The following is a 20213-nucleotide window of genomic DNA, read 5'->3' as shown; positions in this document are numbered from 1 at the left end:
AAAAGTTATTGAGTTACAACAGACGCCATTATTATCAGCAACGATTTGAAAAATATTCAAATTCCAAAATATAGTTTAATTAAAACTCTTCCTGTATATGATATTGTTGCTTAATACATAAACATTGTCAATTCTTATCAAGATGGTGTTTTTATTATATAAACTAATTATATAAAAATCTTTAAGAACGGAATACAACGACAGATTTCATCAAGCCAAACGAAGGCAAAACAGACGAATCCAATTTAATACATTATCGTGATATTTATTCGTGATTTTATTTCGTAGACAGGCAGACGATTTTTTTTCTTCCGAAATAATCAGAAATTATCGAGTTTAGCATAGAATAGATTAGCTTAATGTATTTCATAAATATCGCAAAATGAAAATGTTTATTCTGATGCACGATTGCTTTTAATGATGTAAAAATGGAAATTTTTAACTGCAAAATATCATTATCATTTAGCATATATGGATTATTTTAAAAAGCTTTTCAAAACTTCAACAAAAAAAGGCGAAATTAAAAGAATTATAATTTGGAAAGTTACCTGTGGTGACACGAAATGACGGTAGAACAAAAATAAATTATTTGTTTCTGGGGCGTATTTTCATTTCCTGAAAAACTTTAGTTCTGGTTCTAAATTGTTTGTTCGCGTGAAGTGGAAGCGTGCGGTTTTCGCTAAGTCATTTCCTCAGGCGCAGATGTTGCTATGCAAGAAATTGTCCGTAAATACGTTCGAATTAACATTCACTGAGTAATTGTTGATAAGGATCATCAATGCAAAATTATTAATTCTAAGCCTTTTTAATTAGTGATAATTTAAATATGAAGCGTATATGAGATTTATATATAATGCATTAGAATAAATGGAATTTTTTGGAAATACTATTGTAGAACATTGGTACTGGTAAAAAAATAAAAGGAAAGAAAAATTTAAAATATTGTCTTAAATTTATTACAAATTGTTCTGCAAGTACAGACATTTAGCTTTATACTAATATGGCATTCTAAGCTACAATGCATTTTAAATATGTTACTTTATCTTATGATTAATACAATTCTAATTATTTTATATTAATACCGCAATTCTTTTAAATTGTTTCATTTTACTTTTCTATATTAATTTAAACTATTATTAATTTATATTAGCCATGTTTGACGCTCAGATGTATTTTTGGAAATATCAGTTGCGTTTATTTTTATTTTTATCTCGTATGAATAACTTGATGCTTATGATTTTCTCAATAAAGCATTTTTAAGTCACAAAGTGGATAGACATGAAAGCTTTGTTATCTTCTTATCTTAAACTTATTATAAACGCCGAGAATATTGGTTATATTTGCTTTCTTATAAATCGTTTAGTTATAACTTCATGTCCATGATTCAGTGAAATTGCCTGACATTAAATTCCATGTTATTTTAATTGTCTTACTTAAATTCTATTTATTATTAATAGGGACCTGTTTAATAGAGAAGGCCCCTAAAATTAATTTAAAATATAAATATTCGATTCATCTATCTTCTACAATTCGTAATATCACTTTCTTTATATATCTTGTACACTGTACCGATATTAAACAAAATCTTTCTTCTTTAGCTTTTAATAATGAAAGAAAATCAAACGATTAACAAAACAATGAAAATGACCAATTTCAGGCAAAAATGAAATCTATTATTAAAAATTAAGCAAAAAAATTTTGCTTTTGAAAAAATGCCGAAAGTTAGTAAAAAATCCACTACTATTAAATTAACATCATTAAAAATATAAGGCGTTTTTGTCTCTGGAAAACCCAAAAAATTCAGCTTAATTAATGAAATTCTAATCAGAATTTACACACACACACACACACACACACACACACACACACACACACACACACACACATTCATTATTATAATTCATTATGAATATGAATTATAATAATGAAGTTCCCTAACATCATGATACTGTTTAAAAACAAAAATGTTCGACTGAATTACTTTTCGTCTTGGAATTGTCTTTCGTGATACTGTTACTTTCCTTTCTAATTCCTCATGAAAAATACTATTTAATGAAATAATCTTTCGCTCTTTTCTTTTATGAATGGAAGGAAATTATCCAATCAAATGTTTGATAAAACTTAAAAACAATTTGAATTTTAAATTGTAACAGAGAAATCTATTGTTGAAAATTGTGTAGATATATTTTTTTAATTTTTTTTTTTATTATACTTGACCCGATACAGCCTAGCCTGATAGGTTCGAAGACGCATAGCAAGCTGCTGGAAAAAGGGGGTATTTTATGCATGGGGACTAAATACCTTCGTTGTTCGAATTTTAAAATTTGAATTTAATAATCTTTTTATGGCTGATTTTTTTATTTACTTTTGCATGTAATCTTTTTTAAAACTATTATTGGAATTCATTGGAATGCCACCGAAGAGCATAATTGTCATTGTAAAGATTTTTTTGAATCTCTGACGTAATTTATTAAATTTTGAAATCTTTTTATCAACTGGTACTCATTTAAAAAAATTAAAACTTATACTACAATATCTACATTCAAAATTTTAACTTCTTTATCCTTTTTTCACATTTCTCTTTAATTTAAAACAGGAATGATTTCGTTGATTTCTTTTAATTAATCATATTTCTGATGAATTTAAATATTTTCTGATGAATTAAAGATTTGCGTTAATCCACGAGAAAAAATTTTACTTCACGCATTTGGAAAATTGGCTAAATTAGCAAATCAAGAAACATGAAATTTTTTTTTATGTGAGTTAATTTCTAATAATATCGTTTGCGGCAAATTTATTAATTTCTTTTTCTGTCGTGAGCACGATCTTTTTTTTTTTTTTTTTTTTTCTTAACGCGTTTTCATTTTCTGTTATATGTGTCGTTTTTTCGTTCGCTTCAGCAGACGATACTTTTGTCACGAAAAATATAATAAGCGTGCAGAATCAATATTTTTTTTCCTTCGTGGTTATAGCTTTATTTTATGGAAGAGTTATTTTGCTTTTACTGTCATTTATTATGTCATGGGCAATGCCGTGCGGATTTTGTAGTTTAACGCATTTCCAAACTTGCGTGATCTGGTGTCTTCTTTTTGTAAATGAAAGGTATTAGTTAGTTTTTAATGGACATTCTACTTCATTTAAACTTCCGTCAATGACAACTGTCAAATCCATAAACAATTTTGCAGAATAATATTAGTTTTTACATATTTTTTAATTCAATGTCATCTTTAACGAGCATTACCAAATTATAGGTCGTTCATGTAAAGCAACATAATTACAGTATTTTGTATGAAAATTTAAATATTTGTTTTTTTTTAATTTTGAAATTTAGAATTTTTTACTTTCTTGTAAGTGAAGTGAAGAAGAGTAAATATTGTAATCGTCAAAATATTCGAACTCCATGAAAACCCTTTTCGAAAGATAAATTTTGGGTTATGTCTGTCTTGGTGAAAATCTGACAATGATTCAAAAACACTTTTAGCTAGACGGATGGAATTTGGTATGTTTTCTTAACACTTTAATTTGTTGATTTTTTTACAAACTTTTAAAAGAAAGCTATTTTTAGAAAGCCCTTCTTTCTAATTGTTCGAGTAAAAGAGTGCCTGATAATTAAAAAAACATAAAAAGTAAGGTAGAACAAATTTAGTGCATAGATGTAGCACCTAAAGTATCTATCTGTATCTGATTTGTAAACAAATCCCTCAAAGGGATGATCGTCTATCGGTCTGCAAACTACATATAAACGTGATAATTAAAAAAAACCGCTACAACTTAAATGAATAAAATCTGGTATGTGATATTGTTACTAAATTTGTAGCTCTGCAACATTTTTAGTTGGTCCACGGGAAGGTATCCAAAATGCATATTCGGCTTTCTTTGCTATTCTACAAAGCACAAAACTGTTCATGCTTGGAATCCTGAAAATAAAAATCTGAGCACTGGTTTCATTCATGGTCTTGCCCAGGTTCTACAATGGGGGAGGGCAGGAATGGTGAACATCTAAATTATATAGCATGCGAGAAAGTTTCTGAGAGGCAATCATTGTATTTAATAGCCATACTTTGTTTTAAATTGTCGCTTTAATTGTTGGGAATTATTCTTATTTCTATTGGCTGAATGATATATTAATTGATATCCCAAAGACAAACCGTCATTTTGCAGAAAAGTCTTCCAAGTTACATTCCGATTATCTTCAAAATATGAATTGGCATCACAAAGAAAGTGCAAAAAAAGGATAATGGGGAAAAAAATGTGAAAAATCATAAAGCAGAAAGGAAAAGCACTTAATCTTAGGTAACTGGAAAAACTAATCGATGGAACTATTTCCACGAATAGTAGTGATAAATCAATAGTGACAAACTTAAAAAAAACATTGCGATTTTCTTATAAATCTCGGAATGAGACAGACTCTTTTGAGATTTAATACCATAGTATATGCATTTGACCTTTAAGAAACTTGTAAATATCAAGCATTTCGCAGTTATTATAAGTAAATAACTCTATTTCATAGTTTTTATACTTAAATGAGCTTTAACTAGCTGTCATCTATTTGTTTCAGTTCGTTATAAAATAACTACTATCGTCGCACTTATTATCATTAATATACAGGGTGTTCATTAATTATTGTCGGGGTTTCCGTACCTCATAACTTTCGAATAAAAAATATTACGCAAAAACCGATTACGTATTCGTAAATTACAACTCAAAGAATTTTACGTGGCAACAATGCGATCTTAGCGCATTTGCAGTCTGGGTAATTATGACGTCATAAATAAAAGCGATAGTGCTAGAAAAAGCAATGTGTGTATTGTGGTTTTTCGAAACTAAATCAGTCATAACTACTCAACGTCGCTTCAGGACCACGTATAAGAAAGATCCTCCTTCGGATAATTCTATCAGACGCTGGTTAACACAATTTCGGGAAACTGGTAGCGTTCTACACCGAAAGAGAGCTGGAAGACCGTGCACCAGATATAACACCGCTGGATTTAATTCTATGGGGGTTTGTCAAGAACATTGTGTACAAGACCCCTGTGCCCTCCCTTGATGAACTGAAGCGCATAATTGTTACTGCGATCCAAAATGTTACCCCACAAATGCTGGAGAACACGTGGAGGGAAATCGAATTTCGTCTCGATGTGTTACGAGCCACGAAGGGCAGCCATGTGCAAATTCATTAATCTTTTTAATATCATTAATAAAATTCTTTGAGTTGTAATTTACGAATACGTAATCGGTTTTTGCGTAATATTTTTTATTCGAAAGTTACGAGGTACAGAAACGCCGACAATAATTAATGAACACCCTTTATATATATATATATATATATATATATATATATATATATATATATAACCAATCTAAAGTAAGAAAAAGTTTGAAAACGAAACTAAAATGAAAACGAAACAAAACAGTTTCGAAATCGCAACTAAAATTTATTACCTATTTAAACTAAAACCAAAAAGGAACTTCATAGTATTTAGAGAGCGCAATTGCAGCTACTTCTAAAACACAGATGAATTGATACAAAAGTATTAGAATCAAGTTAATAGGAAAAACAAAAATCAAATAAAAATTAAACCAAAAAAATTATTAAAAAATATTAAAAAAGAATCCGGCCTGAAGACTTTTTCAAGGGTCACCCTCAGGCAGGGATTCAAATAAAGGGATTTTTTCTGTGAGGACATACAGACATTAAGTCTAATAATGATTCCTCGTGACCCGAAAATCCCCCGAAATTATGCTCAAGAGATATACCATTTTAACAGAAAGGAAATACAAAATAACAAATTAGAAAAAAACCACAAAGTAAAAATACAATAAAAACAATAACAATAAAAACAAAAACAGCATTAAAATTAAAATTAAAATTAAAAACGAAAAGGCCAGAACATACCATCCAATAGTGAAGGAAACTTTAAACAATCGATTGTGATTTCCTGTTTTTGAAAGTTAACGGTAAATTATGTAAACAGAGGTAGGCACCCAGCGCCATCTATTGAGTGATCCAATATGCAAGTAAATTTCTATTTTTATTTAAGCCAAAAGATTAATCCCAAACCATACCTTGTTTAATTAAAACCATACCTTGTTTTAATATTTTTTAATAATTTTTTTGGTTTAATTTTTATTTGATTTTTGTTTTTCCTATTAACTTGATTCTAATACTTTTGTATATATATATATATATATATATATATATATATATATATATATATATATATATATATATATATATATATATATATATATATATATATATATATATATATGTGTGTGTGTGTGTGTGTGTGTGTGTGTGTGTGTGTGTGTATGAAGAATAATTAGAGGTAATATTTTTTCTCTTTCTTCATACTTACTTATTAAACATAAAGTTTATTTCGAAACATTTTTATTTATAAATTTATTTCACATAAAACTTTGTTCGATGATCCGATAGATGGTGCTATATACTATCTCATAATGATTTAACGAGAAAATTTCACTTTATTGTCATATCATATATGACTTATAAAATTTTCTTAGATATTTTTTCATGTGTGGTTTAGAACGATTGTGTGTATCAGATGTCTTGTAGTAAATTGCGCAATTTTAGTAATTTAAAATAATATATTTGAAATTTCTACTCAACTTGTAACTTGTAGAAAGCTTACAAAAATACATAGGGAGAAATTTAGTATCCTTTGGACATACTATGCATAATCAAAATAAATTACAATTAAGTTTAACTTTGGCAATTCTAGTGTAATTAATTAGAGAAATTTTGTTTTTCTGTCGTATTAATTTTGTTTTATATAAATTTGTAATATATACAAGATTTTACGGATACCCTTTAATATTATTCTTGCGAATAATCTGTTTATATTGTGGAAACATTTATGGTTATCTATTTCATTAGTTTAGTCGTATTAGTGATATGAATTGATATTTATGTTTAAAAGTATCTTTACAACTGATTTGTTTCTTTCATTTAATTTAATATGGTTTTTTTTCAAATTATATTTTAAATTATCGAAGATACGAGCGGTTTAGTGGAATAATACAATAAATCTAAAACTGTACCAACGCACTAATGGATTACACGCAATAAAAATATGTTCCAATTTCATTTTATAAAAAGTGGCACGCTTCATTTCTTTCTCCAAAATATGAATTGGTATCGCAACGCAGGTGTTTATAACAGGAGCATTATATGAATGTCCTTCAATAAAATGAACACAAAGGGGAAAAAAAAAAGGATAAAGGAAAAACTGTGAAATGTCACAAAGCAGAAAGGCAAAACATTTAATCTTAGGTAACTGGAAAAACTAATCGATAGAATCATTTCCCCGAATTCGGAAAACTGGACATCGAGATATTGATTCTTTTTCCACTTTATTCCGGGATTAAAAACCATCATTTATTTATGACAGATATTTAATCTTCTAAAGTTGCCATTTTTGAATGGATTCTTAAGTTTTCAATGAATCGCATAGAATTTGATTCCCTCCCCCCTTTCTCCTTAAAATCGATTAATGCAGATAATTTCTATATTCGCTTTAAGTGTTCAACTACATTATTAGTATTTACTTTGATTAAAAAAGTTCGATTTAGATGCTAGGGCGAATTTACTTATTTTGGAACACTATATCGATGCTCATTATGAGCCACTTCTTTTAATAAACTGCTCAATTTAGTTTTTGATTTAAACACATTTATTTTATCTCAATCAATATCTTAATGATATATTTTAAATTTTTTTCTCATTTAAATCCTTTAAAGTCAATATGTCTATATTTTTACTTATTACTATTACTCATGCTTTCGTGGCATATATATTTGAACACAATGTTATTTATACAAATATTCGTTGATTTTGAAATAATATAATATCTAGGTCATCATAATGAAATAGATAGGAACTAGACCAATTATAACAAATGTTAATATTGTTGAGAACCTGTGATGCTGCTTCCCAGCATAGTGGGTTTCATAGGAGGTCCCAGAGCTTGGCGACCAATTTGGCGACTTTGGCGCCAAAATAGATTATACCCGAAACATCGAGAATTTTCCCGATCCGTCCAGTAGGAACCGAGTTACGCCTCGAACGTTCCTGATTTTTTGAGAGGCTTCTAGCCCCGCCTCCTGAGACCTATAAAAGGAAGCAGCCGCAGCTGCCGGGCAGTCGTGAACCAGTGGAGTGCGAGAATAGTCGGAAGTGACAGAGATGGTCGTAGTCGGAAAGAACTGGCCTTCCAGAGATTAGCAGAGCAGCGACGGAGTCAAGCTAGTGCTGAACTAAGTTGTGCGCTACTGTCTGCAGTGGAGAGTCTTGTTGTATGCTGCACGTCTCGGCTGAAGATAATCGTCTTCTGTGCTGTATATAGTTGTCGTCTTTGTGCTGTTCTGTGTGTCTTCGTGTAAATAAACGTCGTTGTTTTATTTTCTACTGCCGCCTGGTGATTGAGCGTTCTTTACACCATATAACTTCCACTATCCAAACGAATCTCGGAAATTACTCAACAATATTATTTCTTAATTCATAAATTTCAAAATTTCAATATTTTGCATAATTGTTTATTTAGAAATAGGCTATTAACATATTTTAATTTACCCGCTTGCGGCTGTCTTGATTTATTAAGGAATAAGTATGTAATATAGTAAATCCCCAACAGGCTTAGTACTGCGATGTAATTGGAATAGATTTTGAGACTCCCTGGGAATCTCTAAACACGAAGCTGTTGCTTCTAGCGCCTATATGGAAAACCGTCACTATCTAGATGCGGGCATTTGCTTATTATAAGGATGAGTTTTGTTGAGCTGTAATTGTTTCTTGAACCACAAAGAAATGTTTCATTCAAAGTACAGTTGACGTCATCTCTTACCCTCGCAATTTTTTCTTTTGTTAATTAAATGATTCCATATTCATTATTTAATATCATAAAAAGTTCATAATTTGGGCAGACAAACTGATCACCAAAGGCGGCTAATTTTATGAATATGTATAAAATGTATAAATCTTCAAGCCTCGGGTTCCTTTGAATCATGTATTTTTAAACCATTAAGACTTTATTCCAAGCAGAAATAATAAGTCTGTCCTTTATATCTCTTTAGATATTTCTGCCTTCCTCTCCGATTTCATTAAACCACATGAGTTAATTAGAGTGATAGCTAATGATAGATGATAAGAAGTCTTATCTTGTCTGTTAAGAATTTGAAAAGAAAGCGTGGGTGGAGGATTCTTTCTGTTTCTTCATCAAAATCCCGGTCTTAACCCTTAACTGGGGAGGTGAAATTTTAGGACTTAAATGGAGAGGTGTGGTCTACGAGACCGCATTTCATTTAGAATCAAATTAAATTTTCTAATTAATGTATTAATACGAAAAACTGCCAATATATTTTGCAGATATTTTTCTTGATATATAGATATGTTTAAAAAAATTTTCAAAATATATTGTAATTGAAAAAAGTAAATGCGTTGGAACATACATTTTCTTCTCAAATTACATGTTACAATAAATAATATTCTTGAAAAAACATATTACATTTTACTTTTTAAATCATATTTATTTTTACAATATATGCAGGTATATAGAAGACAATATAATGTAAAATTCAACAATTATATGAAAAATCAAAAAAATGACAATGGGTAAAATTGGCCCTTTTTTTATCGGCTTGTGTGATTTTCATAGCACGGTTTTCTAGGGCATTTTAAACATACAGATTAAGAACTAGTATAAAAATCAACCTATAAATTCTGTATATATATCTCTTTGTATATTAATATATTTTATAAATTTTTCAAAATACATTATCACTAGTAAAATTGATTATGTTTGAACATATATATCAAAATCAGTTGAATGCGAACTTTCATTGAAAAACTCTTCTGTACAATTATCCTTATCACCAAAATCACTTTCTGCTTCATTTAAAATTGCCTGGAGCACTGCTTCATAATAGGATCAGTAAACTGGATGATATTTCGGGCCCTAAGTTTTAGCGCCATCTGCTAAGCCTTGTTTATCACTGGGACACTAACAGGGAGATGCGGGCTTAGAGACCGCGCTCGAAGAAATAACTGAATTATTTAAAAAAGCATCCGCTGAAATCGGTTGAAAAAGTGCACATGTATTGAATGTCACAAAGCAGGGCCAATCCATTCAACTGAGTTAAAAATAGAATAGAGGTGATAGAAAATCCATCGCTAGCGGTCTCACAGACCGCACGTCCTCAGTTAAGGGTTAAAAAGACTTCAGACATTTATCTGAGTACTTGGGAGATTCACCAGTTATACTGGCAATGTTAACCTTATTAGCACCAGATAGTGTACGATCCTCATAAGCGCAAAATACCTACTTATTAGTACAAGGTATTGTATGGTGTCTCCACGATATTCTTCGATATTCTAAATGTCTGGTTATATCGTGAAGATATTGTAATAGTGTTAAAAATGGGAATCTTGTAATAATAGAAACAAACGATATTGTTACAATATCTTCAAGATAATATTCGATACACAGAATATTGAAAAATATTGTGGAGATATTATACAATTCCTATTAGCATAAAATATTGCATGGTATCTTAGTAATGCTTGATATTCTTAATGTCGGACAATATCATAAAAATATCATAAGAATGTGATTGGACCTTTTTTGTTAACAGAATATGTTTGCTTATAGGGATATCTCTATACTATTGCTTAATATACCGAGTTCCAGGCAATATATTTGGGTATTATTTGCTAACTGGGGACAATTTTATGGGCAGGAAATTATGAATAATTATAGATATTGTTCTGATTCACATTATTTTATTTATTAGAAATATTACTTACCTATCCTTTCGAATATTTTACATCTTCAAATTCATTCTTTCAATTCAGTTTTTGCCAAAAGCTTATTTAGAACTTTTTTAACGTTTAAATTACTGCTAGCGAAAATCTCAAAATAACCTTTGAAAATAAGCTAGGAGAATCCGAATTCAACTTCCCTTTGCAATCGAAGCTAAAATGTACGGTCTTTTATAATTATTTCTATCTGTATTTAATGCTCCTATTTAGCAATAAATCTGGGCATTACACGGGGGATATAATAAAATAAAAGATAAGATGATACAAAAGATAATTGCATGTTAGACAGATTAGTTTTGTGTAAAATGAATGGTGTAGTTGTTTAGAGTTTTACTATAACTTGTGGTTACTTGCTCTTAGACGAAAAAAAAAGTTTTGAAATGGTAGAATAATTGTACTCTCTATAAGAAAAGTTTGTAATATATATATGTAAATTATGTAAAACAGAAATTTCACGCCTTATGACTAAAAACTCTATGGAGTGAATGGATTTCATATTTTAGTATTTTAGTGAATTAAATTAAAAAGGTTGTAAATCCAAATTCTATAATCAGAATAGACATTTTCTAGATTAGCATCAAAATTTTAAAATACAGATTTCGAAATTTAAATGATAAATTTATTAAAAGAGTGCAATTCTTATTTTGAGAATAGTTTTATTTTAATAAAAAACCATACTTTGCTGGAGGTTAAATTTCAGTTGGAAATATTTTTCAAATGGACCTAGGAATCCTTATTATATTGAAATATTTTTAATACGGGCCTAAGAATCATTTTTATATGTTAGGGATAATTCATGGCAGGCATCATACTACTGCGAAAGATTCACTAAGATTTCAAGATTTAATGACTAAGCTAACTTCATTTATTTCTAATTCACATTTTGATAAGACATATTTAGGCATTTCATGTTGTGCTGCCATCTAGTGTCTAAATTGAACAATTATTTATGTTATCATGCGATCTTTTAGGATTTTTGATTTTCTTTAAAATAATAAATGATAAGAATAGATTTTTTTGTAGTTTTATTTCGGAATAAATTCAAAATTTAATCTAATTTACTTGCTTATCTTAGATATTTGTTTGAGTACCAGTTCTTATGAACGTTTCCTGAACATCAGCGTTACAAATGGTTTTGTAAAAATATGAGGAATTTAGCCGAAGCATACTTTAAATTAAATACAGAAGCCGTTTCGAATTAGGTTAAGGGGTAAACTGTTAAAGGAGTGGACTAATACAATAAATTTCAATAAAAGACTTTAAGTAGAATAATAGTTCACATAGTCTAAAAGTCTGAAATACAAGACGACTGAAGAGAAAGCTTTCGTCTTATAAAATGTTAAACAGATAGGGCTGCCATTTCTCTATCTCTATTAATAATTAAAATGAAAATGTGTGAATATGAGTATTTTGAGTCTCAAAAGGTTAGACTATTTGACTTAAAACTAGTAAACTTTTATATACTTTGGAGAGTGACAATATGCACCCAAGACAGAATTTTCTTGAAATTTTAATTAATTAAAAATTAAACTGAATTTTGACTTTTACCCCTGCGATTACCGCTAACAATATTGCAGAAAAATAATTTTTACATAGTGTGAAAATTAAGAAAACAACTGTGTTTTTAATGATACCAACTTAATAGTTGTGTGAATTTTTCCTGAATTCTAGCAACTTTTTAGAAATATTTTTTTTCCTAATCTCTAATACTTGATTACATTATTGCCTTGAAATTCAAATCGTTTCCATTGTTTCATTAAATATTTCATCGTGTGATTTTCTTCCATTATTAAAAGCTAAAAAAAAAAGGGATTCTGTTTAATATCTGTGTAGTTTGTAAGACAAATAAAAAGTGGTTATAATATCGTGAAATTTAAAAAAATGAATGAATAGCATATTTATATTTTTAATAATCTATGGTGTTACAGACAGTCGTTATTAGTAAGGTTCATGTATATAATAAATAAAGCTTCATTAATGAGTTTAAAATAACCACGATATGAAAGTCATGAACATGAAGTTTTATCTAAACGATTTATCTGGAATCAAATATAATCAATAGGGTAGAACGAAAATGGCCTAAAAGTTTTTTAAAGATTTTAGTTTGTTAATAGTGGGAAAAAGTTGCCTTTTAAGTTAAAATAGAAATTTTAAAAATTTGATTGTTGCATTACAATATCTTAAGGTGCCGCAAAAAGCTTAAATTTTGTTAAAAAATAGAAAAATTATAAACTGTGTGAAAATATTTTTTATGAATTTTTCGTACGCATAATGTTACAAATGATAGTTTTAAACACATATATAAGCATTACAACTAAAGAAATTATTAATTACAAAATACAATATTAGTAATAAAATATTTTTTGATGTAAAATTTTGTGTTTTTTACTTCTGTATCCTTAATGATTACAAAACTTATAACTTCAAAATGTTTATTTCTACTTCATTGCCTAATTTAACTGCTGTTTTTTTTTGTATAAACTTTTTGCATACTCACATGTGAATCCATTTTTGCTCTAATGTATCCTGCTCTTGCGATTAAACCATTGACATTTTGAGCCGATTCGGTCTTCAGTTTCACAGCTCTTCCCATTGCTTGAGTGTGACAAGAAAACGGGGGAAAGTCGATAACCTTGTCCACTATACTATTTGGCTCAGCTTCAGATGCCCTGTTTATAAATATAATTTTACCAGTTAAATATAATATCAATATTACCTAATTGGTTATAGGTAATATTGATAACTAGTAAGTTACCACTAGCGCTTTGAGAAAGAAAGAAGCGAGAAAAAGTAAATAACTACAAAAAATAGTTAAGTTTAATCAAAAATGGACAAGAAATACTAGTGTTTCAGAAGCGATTACTGGCGACAATGACAACACTAAAAATCATCAGTGTTCTTAACAAAAATAGGCAAACCAACCAGATCCTTCAAATATATCTTAAGACTTTGGCTGAGTGTGCTGTGAGAGTGTATGTGTTTGTGTGGTTTGATATTAAGTTAAAACCTTCATATACTTATGGTTCCAAACATCTGTATAACTATATCTCTTTTTCAAGATATCTTTATGACGATCTCAAGAACGTTATAGATCCGATTATTCAAAAAAATTGGTGCTTTTCTGCTCCAGAAAATATCCTTTTTTCCATAATAAGGGTTAAAGGTAAAATTCAACGGGAACTTGGTTTACGAAGTGTTTAAAAAGCAAGAACAGAAAGTAGAGCCGGAGTCAGGAGGTTTAAAGTTTCAAAGATAAACTACGATGCAAGGGCTTACATCGACATGATCTCATGGCTTAAAAATGACATATCTGAACCCCATACACCCTTGTTAAAACATGTTTACAGAAAAATCCTTCTCACAAAATCCCAAAGTGTCACATATTTCACTTACAGAAGGATCCTTCTCTGAAACAATTTTGAGGTTATGTCTAATATAACCACATCATAACAGATTTGTAAGCAGGCAATTCAACTTCAAGTACATCACTAAATTTTCCAAAAATAGGACATTTCGACATTTGTCTTGTCTTCACTAATTTAGTTTGAATTTTTACTCACAACAAAGCACACAAATTAACAAATCACTGACGTTAATGAGTTACACAATAGAAGGAGCGGAGATGCCATCTCCTTTAAATTCGGAAAAGTTGCTGACTTGACACCAGCTCTGAGCTAGTCATCATACACAGATAAAACATTTGCTCTGGCGATGATTCAGAGCCCTGGATGCCATACCAATGCAACAGTAAAACTATTTTTATATTTCTATTCATATTATAACGCCTATTTAGAACTTTTTTCCTAGTCGAAACATGCAAAAATCTTTGAAAAATTTCCAAAATGTGTGTTTTTAGGAAACCTTAACATCCTTGCGGCACCTCAAGATGTACTCCAATATTTTTCATATATTTAATTTATCTTACATGCACCCAAAGTCAAATTTTTGGCACTATTACAAATTGGAAATAAAAAAATTGATTATTTCTTTAAAAAATGTAAAATTTAGCAAATATTTCAAAGCCCTTGCGGCAACTCAAAATTACTCCAATATTTTTCATATTTTTAATTTATCTTATATACATCAAAAGGCACTTATTACAAATTAAAAATCAAAAGTTGATTTTTTCGTTTCACCCTAATACTCAATGTTCCTGGCGAATCAGCTGGTCGTTTGAAGCGACTAGCTAATAATAAAGGAGAATGAATGTGCTTATCTATATTGGTGTTTAAAAGGGCGTAATATTTGATATAGAGTTACGAAATATGATATATATATATTTGAAGGTGGAAATGAAGAGAGATTTCTTTCGAATTTACTTTGAATTTTAATTAAAAAAAATTAAGGGAAAAGTTAGAAATTTTTTTGCAGGAAATCTTCCAAATTTTATTGTTCAAAAAGGGTTTTTTAAATATTTTTTAAGATAAAAAAAAGTAAAGAACACCATTTTAGTTATCGTGGAATACTTTTTCAAAATTTTGGAAATTAAAAAAAAAAAAATGCATAATTTTTAACAATATATTTTATTGTTGCAATGGAATTTAAACCCTTTTTTATTTCCTTAAATATTTAATTGCGCGATTTTCTTTCATTAATGAAAGCTAAGGAAGAAAGTTTCTATTTTTATTATATCCAAAGTTCATATGAGGAATTAGAAAGTGAAGTTGCAATGCCACGCTAGACAGCGTGCAATCGGAAGATGGATTGCTGTAAAAATTATACGTTGAATAATTATACGTTATTCGTTGTGACGTCATATAAATAGACTAAATTAGGAAGGTTCATTTATATAATGAATAGAAAGTAAAATATCATGGCTTTAATGTATATCACGATTTGATGCTTAAAAATTCTTTGTTGAGGTAATCGGGAACATCAGGAAAGGTAAGCATAACGGAAATTGAAAATGTCCTGCAATTTTCCACTGTCTCCTCACTTCAGGTGCATCCAACTGCCAACTCACTATTTCAAGACTGGCTACTCCAAATACACACACGACTCGATGCTGCTTCCATAATAAACACCAGGACTCGGTACACACAGCTCAGTTTAGCAATCGCTTGAGCTCCACATAAAGTTTGGTCTTCGCAGGACTATTCCGCCGTTGCTTCGCTATCCTTTCGATGACTCGATACACGACTCGTTTCCCGTCTACTACTCAATGTAGCTTGAGACTGTCGGCCTTTTATAGTTCCCGGGAGGCGGACAGAGAAGGTTCTAGATTAATCGTATCTCGGTTCCTATTGGCTGAATCGCTAAAATTCTGGAAGTTTCCAGTATATTTATTTTATCGCCAAAGTAGCCAAATTTGCCCCAAGCATGTCGCGAAGACCTGAGATTATTGATTCGGCATCCGTTCAGCATCCAACAGAGCTGATCGTAAAACGGTCTGATTAAACCATCCATGCTGGGAAGCAACATCACAGATTTGTCACGATGTATAGGTCAGCTTATATTTTATGCCCAGTTGATTATGGTAATGATATAGTCATATGGGTGTAAGTTGAAAGAAATTCGGCCATTTAAATAATGGCAAACTCCTAAGCAGCAATAAAAATACAGACGGGCTGTATTCAAAGCGCAAGATTAGTAGAAATTCAGAATGCAATCAGAATAAAAGATCATTAATTCGGAAACAGCGATTACGCGTAGAGAACTAATGATCCTTTCAGCAATCGAAGAATCATTTGTGAAGGGAGAATCGATTCCTCATGTTTGGGTTTCATCTTTTATGTACTGACAAAGAGTATAAAATTTTCTGGAAATATTTTTATATTTCGGTTCCTCAAAGAGAGAGCCGATTCGTCTTTAGCCCAAATTTTTGTCTAAAAATGTCAATGGGAAGTGGTATCTATATGAAGAATCAAGATAGATACCTTTCCAAAAAATTCTTTCATTTTCGATATGTTTTATTGCCATACTTTTCCATGCACTTTCCAATGCCATAATTCCCGCATTCTCCAGAACATTTTTGTCGCCAAAGATGTCAGATGATTCCTCAACAAGTAGAGAAATGGCTGCCAAAGTCGGGAGGTCATTAACTTAGCATTCATTCAATACCCATTAAGGTTATTAGTAAAGTTCTCATTTTTTGTGAAGATATCAGCATTATAGGAAAGTAATATAACCTAATGCATAAAAATATGATATGTGAATGTTGTATTTGTTCCAAAATACCATACGCCAAGCTGTTACATCAAAGTTACATATTTTATACTATAAGGGCGTTTTCTTACAAAATTTTCATATAACTGTGATGATATGTATTCTTGAATTTAAATACCCGTGTCTAGTGGATACTTAAGAGCAAAGCCCTAATCTCGGCATTATCTAAGAAGCATAACTCTGTTTCTGCTCTGATTTTATTATTAAAACTGTTCATATTTCTCTGCAGGACAGGTTGTTTCACTTAGGACTACCAAATATGGCATTATTTTATACATATTTTGGAGGGTAGAATTGTGATCTATGCAACATCTTTTTTAAAATTTTAAGTAATGAGAAATTTAGGGAGATTTTGCGCTTTATGGTTTTAAATAATTTCTTTATAGTACAAAATTGGTATATATATCGCTTAAAATTAAAAAAAAAATAAATGCTTTAATGATACCAATTTCGTTGCTTGGCAATTTTTCTCCTAAACGCTGACAATTTTAAAAAATAATTTTTATATAATTTTCTTTAATAAACTTTATTATTGCCCAGAAATATAATAAATTTTCATTGCTTCATCAAATACTTAATCCAATGATTTCCTCCTATTGTGAAAAGCTAAAGAAGAAGCATTATGTTTCACGTCTTCGTAGTTTATAAGACGAATAAAAAAAGGAAATTACAATACCATAAAATATTTGAGGTAGATGAACCAGACAATTGCATTTCATGATATGAGATTGTATTGCTAATATACACAACGAACAGAAAACATCTACGATTATCAAAATACCACAGCTTTAATGTCTAACAATTTGATGGAATCATTCATATTTTCAAAGAGATGTGATGAGGATGTCGTGTCCTTGTTACCACGGAAAGAGGGTGCAGTAGCTTCAGAGGATAAAGACCTCTGAGCACCCAAGGGCAGAAGTCTGACTTCTAGCTCATATGAAGATGAAACTCATACATTCGCTTGCACAACCCCTTTTTATAGGGGGGCACATTCACACACCTCACAAATAAAACACAGATGAAGAACAGCCATGCCCGAACCGAGATTCAAATCCGGGAAGCCAGATCACGGGGAAGATGCGCTACCACTATGCCAGGACGCCGGCACCAAAGAGATGTAACTGAAATTAAATATGGCCAATATTCGCCGCTACGAACTAGCTTTTAACCAAAAGCGACTAGTTCATAATAATGATACATAAATATATTAAAAACTATAAAAAATTCCAGCGGGAGTGCTATTTCCCGAACTTTCATGCACACTCTCTAATAAACGTGTCATGCCAGAGAATGCCTTACATAGCACGGGAGTACAATAGTTACAAAATATTAATTTTTGGCGCGAATTTAGAATTTTTACTGACTCTATCACGTCATCTTTGGCGAGTATTTTGGCGATTAATTCTTGGTATGCGGTTAATAGTATTCGAAAACTGAATTTAAGTTTTATACATGATTTTTTTCAACTAATAGACATAAAAATTTGACACAAAACTGCTTTTGTAGCCATAAAATACCACACTAAATTATATATATTTGAACCATTGTGTTTTTGCATTATCGGGTTTATACATTTCTGGAAGTACAAACTGAAAGACAGTAGTAGTTGGATTTCGTTCAAAATTTGTGAAGTTTTACACTATCGATGTTAAATTTGTGTACCGAATTTTATTTATCTAATTCTCTTCGTTTTTTAATTATCGTGATAACTTAAATTCGAACAGGCGGACATACAGATTTACTCCAGAGAAATTTTACTCAGAATTTGATAGAAATCTGCAAATTTGTGTAAAAACTGTATACCAAATTTCATAGTTCTAGCTCAAAGCGTTTTTGAATAATCTTTGTATAGACAGATAGATGGACATTTTCAAAAAATGTGCTTTTCGAACTTAAGAAGTTCTTAACCGTGGAGATTCGTCAAAATCTGGAGTTCGAATTTTTTGACAATTACTATATTTTCTCTGTACTACATATGCGAGAAAGTAAACAGAAAAATAGTTTTTAAAGTGGGTTTTTTTTGCTAATGCACTAAAAATGGAAAAATAATTATTGAAATGAAAAATATAAAATTGAAACTAAACTGAAAAATACGTGAGACTCTGAAGGAATATGATAAGGTAAACTATGGCAAAAAAAAAAAAAATGAACGTATAAATAAAGGAAATTTCTAAACATTATTTAAAAATGAAATAAAAATGTCATTAAAATTCCATTTTAGTTTAAATTATTTGCAACTACGCCATGTTTTCTTTTTTGCCTTGCTTTTATTCTCAATTTTTTAATTAAAAATAATTTTATCTTTGTAGTTTAATAATAAAAAAAACAATTCAGTTTTTAAGCATCTTTTTGACTTTTATTATTTCTTATAATGATGTCTTCAAAATCTTTCGAGAAAGATATGTTTTTTAAATTATTATGAAAAGTTAAACAATTATCTTGATTCCGAAAGTACAAAACTCCAATTATCCAAGCATATTTTAGGGAAACAAAAGAAAATTGAACAAAATCCGAGAAAATAATAATGGGGAAGCGGTCAGTTACCTCATCTCTTCCATTTCTTATCAAAAGAGATTTTAAAACATTAACAAAGACGCATTTAGATATTTTACGATCTTCTGATCTTTTAGCTTTCTAAGCTGACCGGTTTATTTTCACATTTCAGCAAGTTTTAGATTTAATCAGCATGCTAATGATTTAATGTAGTATAAACTTTTATTTTAGCAGCTTTATTACATTATATTTATACGCCTTTACTTATTTTTTAATGTGCACATCAAAGAGAAAAAAACTAATTTAAATAATAAAATGCTTGAAAGATTAACCATAAATAATTATTAACAATTTCCTTACTTAAAAATAAAAACATTTTATTTTAAGGAAACAAATAAACAAAAAATAAAATAATAAAACTAAAAACGTAGTACAACATTAAAAATTATTATTTTATATGAAGTTTCAATTTATAATATATCTATATATCTAAATCTATCTGTCTAGTACAACCAGTTAATTATTAATAAATATCTCAACATATTGTAAATGAGTATTACATTATTTAAGAGTAATGTTTTTAGCCGGTTAAGAATTGGTTACGCCACTGGATCCAAATATTTTATAATTTATAGACATTTTATTTATTATAAAATTTGTTTCGTAACAGGATATTTAACATATTTAATCGAACTGCCTGAGATTGTCTTCAGCT

Source organism: Argiope bruennichi, chromosome 10 (assembly GCF_947563725.1).
Source record: "Argiope bruennichi chromosome 10, qqArgBrue1.1, whole genome shotgun sequence".
Lineage (NCBI taxonomy): Eukaryota > Metazoa > Arthropoda > Arachnida > Araneae > Araneidae > Argiope > Argiope bruennichi.
Note: the sequence above shows the minus strand (reverse complement) of the source record.